This window comes from Saccopteryx leptura, chromosome 4, assembly GCF_036850995.1.
Source record: "Saccopteryx leptura isolate mSacLep1 chromosome 4, mSacLep1_pri_phased_curated, whole genome shotgun sequence".
Taxonomy (NCBI): domain Eukaryota; kingdom Metazoa; phylum Chordata; class Mammalia; order Chiroptera; family Emballonuridae; genus Saccopteryx; species Saccopteryx leptura.
Genome location: NC_089506.1, coordinates 165,468,907 through 165,483,534, shown reverse-complemented (window position 1 = coordinate 165,483,534; position 14,628 = coordinate 165,468,907). Strand labels below are relative to the sequence as shown.

Below are 14,628 nucleotides of genomic sequence, written 5' to 3'. Positions count from 1 at the left end.
AATGTAGGATTAAAGTTTATTAAAAATTTATAAGAATTCTTATATGCACCTCGATTTAGTTGGAATACATTTAGGCAAAATATAGATTTAAGGAATTCACAGATTAAGTTAAAACTTCACTTATATAGCAGCAGTCTATTTCTTTGGGACCTGCTGTGTGATAAACCCTGTTTTAGGGGAATATTTGGAATATATACATATGTGCTTTGTGTGTAAAGAGAGAAAGATATAAACAAAGAATGGGAGAAAAAGCTTAAGGTCTGCCTAACCAGGCAGTGGCGCAGTGGATAGACTATTGGACTGAGATGCAGAGGACCCAGGTTCGAAACCCTGAGGTCACAGGCTTGAGCGTGGGATCATAGACGTAACCCCTTGGTGGCTGGTTTGAGCCCAAAGGTCACTGGCTTGAAGCCCAAAGTCACTGGCTTGAGTCCAAGGTTGCTGGCTTGAGCAAGGGCTCCCTTGCTTTGCTGAACTTCTCCCCCCCAACCCGGTCAAGGCACATATGAGAAAGCAAACAGTGAACAACTAAGGTGCTACAGTGAAGAATTGGTGCTTCTCACCTCTCTCCCTTCTTATCTGTCTGTCCCTCTTTCTGTCTCTCTCTGTTTCTCTCTGTCTCTGTAATAAAATTTAAAAAAAGCTTAAAGTCTGATGCCTGTCCTCAAGGACTGTATTGAACAGCTTTCTCATAGAAGAAGTAAGGTTTATATAAGACAAACAGCAGAGCAGCAAACAATAATAAGAACATACAATGAAGTGAAAAAGTGGATGGCATATTAAAGGAAAAAATAAAGTAAGAGAGCAGACTTACCTTTCCAAATGAAGTTGTATGCAAAACATGAGCACAGAAAATAGAGAAACATGATTTTTTTAAAAATTACAACTTTGTCATACAAGTTAAAATACACATATTTATTCAAGAAGTTATTCAAAAGGCAAAGCCGGCCCTGGCCGGTTGGCTCAGCGGTAGAGCGTCGGCCTGGCGTGCAGGGGACCCGGGTTCGATTCCTGGCCAGGGCACATAGGAGAAGCGCCCATTTGCGTCTCCACCCCCACCCCCCTCCTTCCTCTCTGTTTCTCTCTTCCCCTCCTGCAGCCAAGGCTCCATTGGAGCAAAGATGGCCCGGGCGCTGGGGATGGCTCCTTGGCCTCTGCCCCAGGCGCTAGAGTGGCTCTGGTCGCGGCAGAGCGATGCCCCGGAGGGGCAGAGCATCGCCCCCTGGTGGGCAGAGCGTCGCCCCTGGTGAGCGTGCCGGGTGGATCCCGGTCGGGCGCATGTGGGAGTCTGTCTGACTGTCTCTCCCCGTTTCCAGCTTCAGAAAAATACAAAAAAAAAAAAAGGCAAAGCCATTTAAATGAACCAAAAAATAATTTTTTTCTTCCTTTCCAAGTGAGAGGAGGGGAGGTAGACTTCTGCATGCCCCTAACCAGGATCCACCCAGCAACCCCCATTTTGGGCTGATGCTCTGCCCATTTCGGGCCATGCTCACAACTGAACTATTTTTAATGCCTGAGGCAAAGGCTCCGCAAAGCCATTCTCATTGCTTGGGCCAATGTGCTTGATCCAGTTGAGCCATGGCTGCGGGAGAGGAAGAGAGAAAGTGAGAGAGAAAGAGGGAGGTGGGGGAGGGGTGGAGAAGTAGATGGTCGCTTCTCCTGTGTACCCAGATTGGGAATTGAACCTAGGGCATCTACATGCTGGGCTGATGCTCTACCACTGAACCAACTGTCCAGGGCCGAACTAAAAATTTTAAATTGGTAGCAAAGGGGCTGGTCTATAACTTTAATCCTACATTATATTGAAGATTAGAATAATATGTGGGTAGGAAATAACATATTTCGTTTTAAGGACTCAATAAATGTCAATTACTTTTGTTATTATTGCTGTTAGTTTTAAATTCTGTGCTTTGAATAACAGTTGCAATGCAAGATTAGCCTCAGCTTTCAACTTATTTCTGCATTTTGTTCATATTGTACATTTCAGAGAAAAATCTGAATTTACACAGAAAAGTAGTTGTACATGCTATGGTTTTGTTTGGTTTTAATAGCTTGCTTGGCTAATCTTACATGGTAGACTTCGATTAAATCAGGATGATAGGAGAAGAGATGCTTTTAAGCAGAGCCCACTCCCCAAATGGGGTGGCAGACAAAACATGGTGGCACAAGTTAATTCATTGGTTATTTTAGTTTAAAACAAAAAGGAAGTGTGTCTATGTGTGTTGTGTTAATGCATAACAACCTACAAAATAAAAGTAGATATTTGAGACCTCCTTCAAGTAGCCTCATGCGACACAAATTTATTAAGGTGTATGTAGTTTGGGAACCACTAGTGTATCTTAAAAGACCCTTATCAACAAATTATAGCTGTTGGTCAAATGTAGCTCACCACCTATTTTTGTGTGGCCCAGGAGCTAAAACAAGCTTCTACATTTTCAGTAGTTGAAAATGAATAGAAAATATTTATCATGTTACCTGAAAATTTCAGAGGTAGAAGCAATAGAACTTGATGATGCATTTGGATATGGGGAGACAAAATGGAGGAGAGAGAAATGTCACTAAGACTATTTGGCTTTGGGTTTTCATTGCAACATTAATAGTAGTACAATTCTCTGAGATAGGTGGCTTGGGAGAAGGCTGTTAAGAATTCAGCCTTTGACATGTGGAATTGAAGGTGCCTGAGGCATTTATCTGAAACATTCTGAGTGGTCTACACATAAGTGTTTGTGTCTGTGAATTAATAATCTGTGGATAGGTGCTTCTCTAGAGCCATCACTATGGATGTGAATTCTAGGAGTGCTTATAGGATGTGTAGGGGAAAAGGCCTTGGACCAGGCATTAAGGGATATAATGACTGGGTAAAAGAAAATGAGCCTGAAAAGTTTAGAGGAGAGGAAGAAAAGTTAGAGAAAACTAAGAGTGTTGTATGGTAGAAGTCAAAGGAAGAGAAGTGTCAAGGGAAAGATAATGCTTTAGAGAAGCCGACAGAAAGGAGAGTGCCCGTGGGTTTTGTGGTATGCATGTCTTTGTTGACTAGAGCAAGAATGTTTTGATGAGTCAATGAGAATAGAATCCCTAAATTATTGTTTCATTGAAGTTATACATTTAACTATATTAGTTTTAAAGAACACTTTTGTTTCCAGGTGTGATCTTTTTATTATTCAATTGATCTCCAACTAACTCTACAATGGTATTTAATTTAAAAAAATGGGATTCACTTAAGGAAAATGTGCTTCACAGCACATTTTGACTTGAAACAACTATATATTATCACCTACATACTTAAGTCTTACCCAGATTATACATCAAATCCCTTTCAATAAAAAGGGACATTAATGAGAAAAGAGTTATTCATGCAACATTCAAAATGACTTTTAAAAAAATAAGCAAAATTGGTGACTCATGGGAAATATCATACCTCTCATAGGCCTTGTCAATTTTAAGTTAGGTTCTAAGCTAAATTAATTGTGTTCCTCCAGTTTGTTAAATAATGCTTTCCTCCCTTTCCAAGATTTCTTCTTATATGGCTAAAGGAGACTGTATTATGATAGGAAGCTTGGAAAAGGGAGGAGTGCGGCAAGGCAAAAGAAAAACTATGTAATGCATTTTGTTTACAGGGGTGTGGCGAGGATTTTTCTTTCATGATTTTTCATAGCATTTAATTGCTTTTCTTCTGTTTCCTTAATTTTGTTATAATGTGAAAGTGGACAGAGACCATATCTGTCATTCAGTTCTTTGGAATCAGATACTGAGATGGAGGTTAGGGTCTAAGGTATTTATTAAGCAACAACTCCTGCTAAGGAAGAAGGACTGGGCAGAAGGAAAACCAAATTGTGATGCAGATAAAACAAGGCTTTGGCCAACCATGCAGGGAGTTGAGAAATGAGCAGGTGTCCTGCTTTGGGCTGAAATGGGTGGGTCTTCTCCTTTGCTCAGCCACTGTTGCAGGCTGTTGTTTGCTGAGATGGCTCTCTGTGGCCAAGGACAGACAACAGAGATTGGTGCTGCCTGCACCCTACACTTGACAGCAAGCCTTGCTTTAAGAGAGAATTGAGCAGCACATCTTGCCTCTACCATGCTGGTTTGTCTTTTTACTCATAATTGAGTTGAATACCTTGCACACATTTATGTTGGTTTGGATTCTTTATGTTACACCTAACAACATCCAATCATACTCAGTCAGGGACTTCACTTGCTTACATAAACAGAAGCCTGGAGGTTGGCTGGGTTTCCTTAAATCAGTAGCTCCAGCTCCATTCTCTGGGATTCTTTTGACTTTGTTGTCTTCAGTGTAGAGTCAGTTTCTAGAGCCCCATGGATTTTTAGAAGTCATGGGCTGTCAGAAAGGGAAGGAAGGCCACCGACAAATTATGAGACATGTATTGGTATTTAATAACTAGCCCTGCCTGTGCTGTTGCTGATAGTATTTGGTTTTCCTTACCTGTGTGGGCATAATTACAGACCAAGCTATATATTAAAAACTTAGTTACTGAAAACCCAACTCTCCTTGTTCTGTGAGCTCTTCTTGGGATAAATTAAACTTGTAAACACTAAAATTGTCAAAGAGTTTGAACATCCAGTGCAGGGGAGGAGGATGGAGGACCTGCACAAGGCAAGGTAGTCAGAATTTGTAGTTGGTATGTTTGAGTTTCATTTTGTCTTTTTGGCTCTGGTTCACCTCTGGGCGGGAATAATAATGAGGGACAAAAAGTAAAAGACTCAAGGAACTTAGATAATTTCAAAATGTAAATCCAAATTAAAACATTGAGCACTGATGTTTGGGTCAAGTTGAAATACTAAAAAGTAAAGAAAAATGAGTAATTCTAGAACATAAGAATTGTAAGTGTTAAAATATTTATCCACTTAATAAGTTTCTAGTCCCATCTGGGATACCTGTTGTATAGCTAGGAAGTAGACTCTATAAAAATTTCATTTTCTTAGAGATTTTATTGGAGTTTTTATAAAACATCAGCATTTAATTTCTCTGCCTTTACTAAGTGGTTGAGATTGCAGACTGACACTTATTAATTATACCAGATTTCTAGTTTTAATTAGAGAATCTCTTCTGAGACTAAACCTTTTTACCATTAGGCTGTTTGAAACCTATGAGATAAAAAGGGAGAGTTCTTTCAGAAAATTATTTACATGATTTTAATTAATGATTATAATCTCCATGGTCATTTTTGCAAAAGAGCATTTAATCCCTTAACCAGTTTTCATGATTTACATTTTGCAAAAACATGTCGGCCCTGCAGGCGTTATTATCTTAAGAGTCGTGGATTTTTTCCCCAGATGAAACTTATTTTGGGTGAGTTTTATTTTGCTACTGTTCTGAGCCTGTTTCATACATTAACACCTGTTTCTCATGCAGAGCAAACTGATTGGTAGAAAAGTAAAGTTTGCTTTCTTTTGCCAAGACAGAACATAGCCCTTGGCAAGGTTACCTTTGAAAACAGTTTTTCATGCAGAGACCGTATACAAGTAGCATTGCTGTTGCCAAGATCCTCTGACTAATGAAGGGTCGGAGTGATGGTGTATTCTTTTTCATTGCTCACGGCACATATATGTAGCATTTCTTTTGAGAAAAGGCACTCTAGCGTTTCAAACAGAAGCTAGAAGTTTAACCTTCCAAGAGGAAGGTCGTGTTAGTTTTTATTGATAACACAGAAGAAAGCCACTTTATAAGAATAAGAAAGATAAATTCTTTGCTAAGTAGAAACGATTAAACACAGTGAGTTTTTCACCTTTCTTATGAAAATCAGTCTGAAACTATTTTCCATTTTTAAAGTTGTTTTTTCCCCTCTTTTCTAGTTGAAGTCTCACGCAGAGTCTTTATAGTAGTGACACTAGGCACTGGTCTCCATACTGTGGAGCCTTGGTCAGAATTCAGGAACCAGGTTGCTGTATATGGCTGCCTGCTCTTTTGTGGTGTAGTTATGCCATATTATAGTGTCAGTTGCTTTTAATCATATTTTGTGAGCACATTATCATTTCTAGTATTCTTTAAGCTATCTATAGTTTAATGGTTTCACAGACTCTGAGACTGATTCTTTGTTTCACAAGTAGGAAAATCTTAGGGAGCAAAGTTTTGGGAGTATGCATGGAGCTGGGGAAGAGGAATAGAAAATGTTTATTCCTATATACGTGATCAAAATAGTTGCTATCTTAACATATGTGAGTATGGTATGTGTGTGTGTGTTTTGAGGTGAGGGTGAGGGAGAAGCCATGAAGAGAAATCTAATGTTTCTTGCTTTATTTTCCTTTTCAAAACATTAGGTGTTTAAAGATTTTCCAGATTTTATACCTTCTTAAACATTATTTGTGGGTTATATTTGTTACTGTTTTTCCTTAACTTCCCCTCTTCTCTTTTAGTCATGGGCAAGGACAAAGTAATCCATTAATTCCATAAAATTTCAGCAATATCAATGTACATTATTTCCTTCCAAAACAAATGTGACTAGCTGATTGACAAGTGTGACATTTCTTTAAATAACAGTTTGTTATACAAGCACTACTGAAAGGCCCCACGTACCCCTAGGTGTTGCAAGTATTATATTTAACTGCTTTCACTTAGAGTACGTTCCACAATCATTTCTTATTATTTTTGGCCAAGATGATCTAAACACAGCATAATTCAAACTATTCATCAAAGGTGGGGGAAAAAAGTTTACAAAAGGCATGGAAGACAAAACAATAATGATCTCATGACAATATTTTAGTTTTCGTTATTATTATTTTGATGTTTTGCAAGAAGAAGTTAGTAGGAGATCTCTCTGTGCTGTCCTTGCAGTTCATGTCCTAATGCACACTGCAGATTAGAAAGGACTGTTTCCACAACTGGAAATGAGAAGACCTGAAATAAGTAGAAGAGATGGCTACTATGTGAAGTTTTGTCTACTGTGAGACAGGCAGCATGGCAGGTGGCTCCAACACACCTGTCTGTGGTTGGAAATTTTAGAATAACTAACATATATTGGACATATGATATGTGTCAGGCATTATTCAGGGCCTGATACAAATTGATAGTATCGAGTAACTTAATTTTTTTTTTCATAACAATGCTATGAGGTATATCACCATTTTGGAAATGAGAAGCCAGACATTTATTGCTAGGGCTGAGATTTGAACCCAACAATTTGAGCCTACAGTCTGTGGTTAACAACTTCTCTTTCTTCATAACATTAGTGTTTGGGTACTTGAGTGGATTTTGAGAAATCCTCTGTCACCCTTCTTATTTTAAATATGTGACTGGCTCCAAGACACTAACTATCCAAAGGTCAAAGGTCAGAGAGTAGGGACAGGGATGGAATTGCATTTGAGCCTGTGTGCTTCCTTGTTCCAGGAGTTCTCATACCCTCAGGCTGCCCTGGTCAATCCTCCTTCCTCAAGAATTGAGAGTTGAGCTAAAGTTTTTTTCTTTTTGAGAAACTTGCAGTGTAGAAAGTGCTGGACTTTAGCTTAATAAGCAGAGAGGAGAGTTACTTGGAGAGGAGAAAAAAGGAAGGGAAACTGAATGGGCACATGTGGGCAGATAAAATGTATTATGCTCACTTTGTAAAAGATAATGTTGCTCACGTGGAGGCCGTTGCCCAGGTGATATTAATGTGTGCTGGGGGCAGGCAGGATCTTTGTAGCCTGGGGCTTGGTTTTGGGATTAAGCCTTTCCCACCCTTTTTGATGTAGGGCAGTACAATCCAATCATGCCTCAGAGAAGTGATTTTGTATTAGAGACTTCCCTGTTTTGTATATTGGATTAAGGGTTTGGATTTCTACACTACAAAATGGGGACGAAGCAGGAACTTGCGCTCTTGGTTCCTGAGATTATCATTAGAGGAGAGAGCAGAGGAGAGCAGAGAAAGGCCACGTGGAGGAGGCCAGGAGAAGCAGCCAAGATGGTGGAGTGCTGAGTGAGATGCCAGTTTGTGTAGAGTTTGTATCTGGGATAAGGAAGGAGATGGGGAACTGAGGAGAATAAGGCTGGTGAGCTAGAAACCTTTGATTCTAGGAAACTCGGATAAATCAGTAGCTTTGTGAGCACTGAACCGATTGGGTTTTGGAGCCCAGTGTGTGTTTTTACTTGCCCGCCGGGTGCAAGCTAGGATTAAAGACTATGGCCCACCAGTTTGTGGCTCCGTTGTTTCTTTACCGACTGTCCGAATCCAATGCGAACCTGCATGGGCTGGGCTGCTCTGATGGTGGCCCTGGCCGTGGCTCCTGGCTTTACAGCACACATACAGTATAGCCTAGGAAAATGACTTACTTGGATATTATTTGTTATGAAGCTTGGGTAATTATTTGAACATATGATTATAAGGAGTCCCTGTTACTGTCTGATGGCTTTTATCTTAAAGGTGGCAGTGTTGAGCAGGTAGGGCCCTAACTCAAAATGCAGATGTGTTCACATGGGCATTTGGTATCTGACTACTAATTCCAGATCTTGTCTCTACTAACAAAGTGGATGATTTCTCCTTAATGGAATGGGAAATGCAAATCCTCGTTGGAACATAAAAATTGTTTTCCTACACCAATTTGGTTGAAAACATCTAATTGCCGACGAAAATTCTACTTTCAGTGCAGACAGAAATAATCCATAGGCCAGATCATTATCCTTTGTGTTGGGCAGATAAAATGTATTATGCTCACTTTGTTAAAGAGGCCGTTGCCCAGGTGATATTAATGTGTGTTGGGGTGGGCTAAAGGCAGGCAGAATCCTTGTAGCCTGGGGCTTGGTTTTGGGATTAAGCCTTTCCTACCCTTTTTGGTGTAAGGTGGTACAATCCAATCATGCCTCAGAGAAGTGACTTTGTATTAGAGACTACCCTATTTTGTATATTGGATTAAAGGTTGTGAAGCTACACTATAAAATAGGGGTAGAACGGGAACTTGCCGCTTGGTTCCTGAGGTTAGCATGAGAGAGTGGAGAGAGTAGAGCCAGCAGCGGAAGGAGGCCACATGGAGGAGGCCAGGAGAAGCAGCCAAGATGGCGGAGTGCTGAGTGAGATGCCAGTTTGTGTAGAGTTTGTATCTGGGATAAGGATGCAGATGGGGAACTGAGGAGAAGGAGGCTGGTGAGCTAGAAACCTTTGATTCTAGGAAACTCGGATAAGTCAGTGGCTTTGTGAGCACTGAGTGTGACTGGGTTTTGGAGCCCAGTGTGTATTTTTACTTGCCCGCCGGGTGCAAGGTAGGATTAAAGGCTATGGCCCATCAGTTTTTGGCTCCGCTGTTTCTTTACCGACTGTCCGAATCCAAGGCGAACCTGCATGGACCAGGCTGCTCTGATGGTGGCTCTGGCCCTGGCTTCTGGCTTTACACTTTGTATTACTACGAGAAACGTAGACTTTTATTTTTTTTAAGTGCCTCTTAATAAGTTAAATTTATCTGTTTTTGATTTTCTTCTAAAATATTCACTTTAAATCTTCTCCCCACCAGCCATCCCCCCAGTGTCACAGGGATGCCCTGAATGAATTAAGTGCCTGCAGACAGTATGTGGTGGTATTCAATCCTTACAAAAGTGCTGTATAATACAGAAATACTATGCTTAATATCTGCCTCCCTGCCTTGTTTCTTAATTGGATCTGTGCTCTAGGGGGCATTAGGTTGAAGTGAACAACAGTATAGAAGCAACATTGCATTCCTGAAGCCAAGTCAATTAATCACACAATGCATTTCAAAGGAGTTACTTCTAAGTAATTGTTGTGTAAATTAGGCCCATTGCAATTGCTGGGTAGTAAACAAGAGACAAGCCTGTTTTATGCAATCTAAAATACATCACATTTTTGCTACTTCTAAATCCCCTTTGAGATGATCCTTAAAATCTCATTGTTCAAACCCACAAAATAACTATACAAATTTTTATAACCACATTGGTTATGTTTCCCCAGTAAGCTTAAAATTACACATTTAACTTTTTCAAGCAGAGGTTGTAAACGATGGGATTTTTGAGTTTGGGAGTATTTTTTAAATTTTCTCTAATGACTTTGGTCGTTGTATAAATGAAAGGATTAAAATGTAGATAAAAAAGGCCTTGTGTTTAAAAGTTTGACACACCACCTCATGGTATTTATCATGTTAAACAATATCAAATAATTATATTTTTGTTTCTCATTAGGAAGCAGCAATTATATCTCAAGAATATGTCTAAAATTCTGAAACACCCTTGTGGAGAGAGTTTCAGAATTACTTTGCCCCATCATTACATAAATTAGTTTTCAGCAGCATAGTCAAGGTGCTTAGTAAGTTTCCCACGGGTCTTGTTAGGAAGTATCCAGCTTTGTACTAAGCTTGCCCAGTAAGTACAGTTCCTGGTGAAGCGAGACAAACCATTTCAACTTTGCTGTTCATATTTCACCATCTTCTGAACATCAAATACATTTGGCTTTAAACCTGTAAGGTGGTGTTCTTGAAAGAATTTGTTTAGTGATTATCTAGGTCCACTGTAAACCTAGTTCAAGTTTACCAGTCCAGTGCAAAGTATGGGAGGGTAGGAACCCAGAGCTTACTCAACTTAGTTCTGAGTCTGAAGCCAATTTATAGAGAAAAGTGGAAAGAGTTGTAGGTAGCTAAGAAAGAATTTAGAGCTAAGAGAGAATGCAGAGTGCTGAAGAAGAAGCTATGTTTGGCAGAGAGAAAGAAGGTGTGCAGATGGGGAACCAAAGCTCAGGGGCTTTAGGAGCCCTACTGAGACTGGTGAGAGCCTTTGATTCTAGGAGGAACCAGGAGAAGATTCTCCTGGTTGTGAATCCGGAGAATATGTCAATGGCTTTGGGAGCTCTGAATGAGAGGGATGAGGTCTTCCCAGCCTGTTTTGCTCGTCGGCTGTTGCGAGACTAATAAAGGAATGACCTACCAAAAAAAAAAAGTCTCAAACTATAAGAAAAAGTTTACAGTGGTACCTTGAGATATGAGCAGACCAACATATAAAAAATTTTAAGATACGAGCTGCGACTCGGTCCGTATTTTTGTTTGAGATCCGAGTGAAATTCCGAGATATGAGTTGTGATTCGGGAAGCTGACGCTAGTTGGCGCATTGGTGCATGGGTCCAGTATCGGCGGCACAACACCAGCATCTCATTCTTTCTCATGTGTTACCTGCAAAATCAAGTCAAATCTCATTCGCTGTACTCGTTCTTGCATCATTTTTGCTTTTTTACTAACTTTTGTGTGTGCTATCATGGGGCTGAAGAAAGTAAGTGTAAAGGACAGTGGTGAGAAGAAGAAGAGAATGATATCGATAGAAGTAAAGCAAGAGGCCCTGGCCGGTTGGCTCAGTGGTAGAGCGTCGGCCTGCCGTGCGGGGGACCCGGGTTCGATTCCCGGCCAGGGCACATAGGAGAAGCGCCCATTTGCTTCTCCACGCCCCCCTCCTTCCTCTCTGTCTCTCTCTTCCCCTTCCGCAGCCAAGGCTCCATTGGAACAAAGATGGCCTGGGCGCTGGGGATGGCTCCTTGGCCTCTGCCCCAGGCGCTAGAGTGGCTCTGGTCGCGGCAGAGCAATGCCCCAGAGGGGCAGAGCATCGCCCCCTGGTGGGCAGAGCCTCGCCCCTGGTGGGCATGCCCGGTGGATCCTGGTCAGGCGCATGTGGGAGTCTGTCTGACTGTCTCTCCCCGTTTCCAGCTTCAGAAAAATACAAAAAAAAAAAAAAGAAAAGAAAAGAAGTAAAGCAAGAAATAATAGAAAAATATGAGCGTGGTGTATGAGTGATTGAATTGGCAAGGCTGTACGACTGCAATACATTTACAATTTGTACTATCGTTAAACAAAAGGATGCCTTCAAAAGCACAAATCCAGCAAAAGGAACTACAATTCTGTCCCAATTAAGGACAAATATCCATGAAGAAATGGAGAAGCTTCTGCTGGTGTGGGTGGAAGAGAAAAAGCTGACAGGAGATACAGTGATGGAGACTGTAATATGCAAAAAGGCACGTATTATTTACTATTTACGGCGACTTGAAGAAGAAAGAACCATCAACCTCAAAAGAGGCAGCAGAAGATATGTTTAAGGAAAGTCATGGCTGGTTTGAAAATTTCAAGAAAAGATCTGGCATCTACTCGGTGGTGAAGCTGCGAGTGCTGATGTTAAGGCAGCTGAGGAGTACATTGCACATTTTGCTGTGCTTATCGCAGAGGAAGGCTACATCCCCCAACAAGTGTTCAACTGTGACGAAACAGGATTGTTTTGGAAAAAAAATGCCCCAGAGACTTTCATCACTGCAGAGAAGAAGAAGCTGCCAGGCCATAAACCCATGAAGGACCGTCTGACCCTTGCATTGTGTGCAAATGCTAGTGGTGACTATAAAGTAAAGCCACTGCTAGTGTATCATTCCGAAAATCCTTGAGCCTTTAAAACTCACAAGATTCTTAAAGAAAAACTGCAGGTTATGTGGCGTGCCAATGCCAGGGCATGGGTTTCGCGGCAGTTTTTTATTGAATGGGTAAATCTTGTCTTTGGTCATGCAGTGAAGAAATATCTTCAAGAAAATAAATTCCCAATGAAAGCATTACTAATCCTTGAAAATGCTCCAGCCCACCCATCTGGTCTTGAAGATGACATTCTCGATGAGTTCAAATTCGTGAAAGTCCACTACCTCCCACCCAACACGACTTCAATCTTGCAACCTATGGATCAGTAGGTCATTTCCAACTTTAAAAAGCTTTACACAAAGCACTTGTTCCACCACTGCTTTGAGGTGACTGAAAATACAAATCTAACCCTTCGAGAGTTTTGGAAAGATCACTACAACATCGTGATATTTTTATGAATTGACTTGGCATGGCAAGAGGTTACAAGAAGAACCTTGAACTCAGCATGGAAAAAGTTATGGCCTGATGTTGTTGCAGACAGGGACTTCGAAGGATTTGAACCAGAGACTGAGACCGAGGTAGAAGCGTTGGAGGAAATTGTGTCCCTCAGAGAGTTGATGGGTCTGGAGGTAGATGAGGGTGAGGTAAACGGGCTTATGGAGGAAAAGGTGGAGGGACTCTCAACTGAGGGGTTGAAGGAGCTACAGATGATGCAACATGCAGAGCTTCTGCAGGAGATTAGTAGTGAGGAAAAGGTAGAGTCGGAGGAAGTGATTTCTACAAGTGAAATTAAAGACATGCTGGCAATGGAGGAGAAGCTTTCAAGTTTCATTGAAAAGAAACACCCAGAAAAAGTTCCAACTGATCGTGCTTCAGCACTGTTTAATGACACTTGTCACATTTCTATAACATTTTAAAAGGCAGACAAAAGCAAACCTCTTTGGATAGATTTTTATTCAAAAGTCCTGCAAGTGAAAGTGCCAAAAGTGCAGCCAAAAAGGCAAAAACAGGTGATGATTAAATGAAAAATACGTAATGTTAAGCTTAGGTTAAGTTTAAAGTTAAGAAAGTGCATTTTTATTTTTTAAAATTTTTTTTTTTTTTTTCCATTTTTCTGAAGCTGGAAAGAGGGAGAGACAGTTAGACAGACTCCCGCATGCGCCCGACCGGAATCCACCCGGCACGCCCACCAGGGGTGATGCTCTGCCCACCAGGGGGCGATGCTCTGCCCATCCTGGGCATCGCCTTGTTGCGACCAGAGCTACTCTAGTGCCTGAGGCAGAGGCCACAGAGCCATCCCCAGCGCCCGGGCCATCTTTGCTCCAATGGAGCCTCGGCTGCGGGAGGGGAAGAGAGAGACAGAGAGGAAAGCGCGGCGGAGGGGTGGAGAAGCAAATGGGCGCTTCTCCTGTGTGCCCTGACCGGGAATCGAACCCGGGTCCTCCGCACGCTAGGCCGACGCTCTACCGCTGAGCCAACCGGCCAGGGCAGAAAGTGCATTTTTTTACAATTAAGTTTTTGTGGTTTCATTTTAAGTAAAGAAAGTACAGTTTTAGTTTTGTTTAAAGTAAAGAAAATGCAGTTTTAGTTTACATTTAGTGTTAAGAAAGTGCGGTTTCAGTTTACAAGTCTACAGTGCCTGCATCCCTTCTTCCCTCCCTCCTCCTCCACCATTCACCTCCGTTAGCCGCACTCGTCTGTCTCCAAGGTAAGAATACAGTACTAAATAACACATTTTCTTTTATTTCATTTATTTTGTTATGCATTGGTAAAGTATACATGTGTGTTTCTTAATTAAAAATGTCATTTTTTATAATTTAGGATGGTTTGGAGATGTTTCACAGGGCTGGAACGGATTAAATCTATTTCAGTTATTTTAAATGGAGAAATTTGTTTGATATACTAGTTGACTGACTTACGAGCTCAGTTAGAGAACAAATTAAACTCGTATCTCAAGGTACCACTGTATTTAGATAGCCATAGATGTAGAAGAATTGAGCAATAAAAGAAATGAGCTCAGGAACCTAAGTTTCAGAGGCAAAAGAAGGGCTCTTTGAGCATAGGATAAAGAGAGAGGCAAGGAAAACACGCCTGGGGAAATTGAGTAGGGAAAGGTATGTGTGTGTGGCTGGGTAGTGCAGGAAAGAGAGGTGGGTAGAGAGGGAAAAGGGAAAGGAAAGGAGGAGGAGGGAGGGAGAGAGAGAGAGAGAGAGAGAGAGAGTGAGAACATGCGTATGTTGTACTGGGTTCTCTGTCCTAAGGACTTTTAAAGGTGGGGAATTTTAGAAGAGATCCCAGGGGAGGATCTCAATAAAATATTCATCA

At 41.2% G+C, this 14,628-nt stretch overlaps 1 protein-coding gene and 1 non-coding gene across 2 annotated transcripts in view; both read left to right on the top strand.

Annotated features, from left to right (window-relative positions):
* The window catches only part of FBXL17 (F-box and leucine rich repeat protein 17), a 685,599-nt gene that overhangs the window by 398,566 nt on the left and 272,405 nt on the right, over nt 1-14,628 (top strand). The gene's annotated exons all lie outside the window — the stretch shown is intronic.
* On the top strand, nt 11,252-11,327 carry TRNAG-GCC (transfer RNA glycine (anticodon GCC)). The gene has a single exon. It is a non-coding gene; the product is annotated as a tRNA-Gly (tRNA).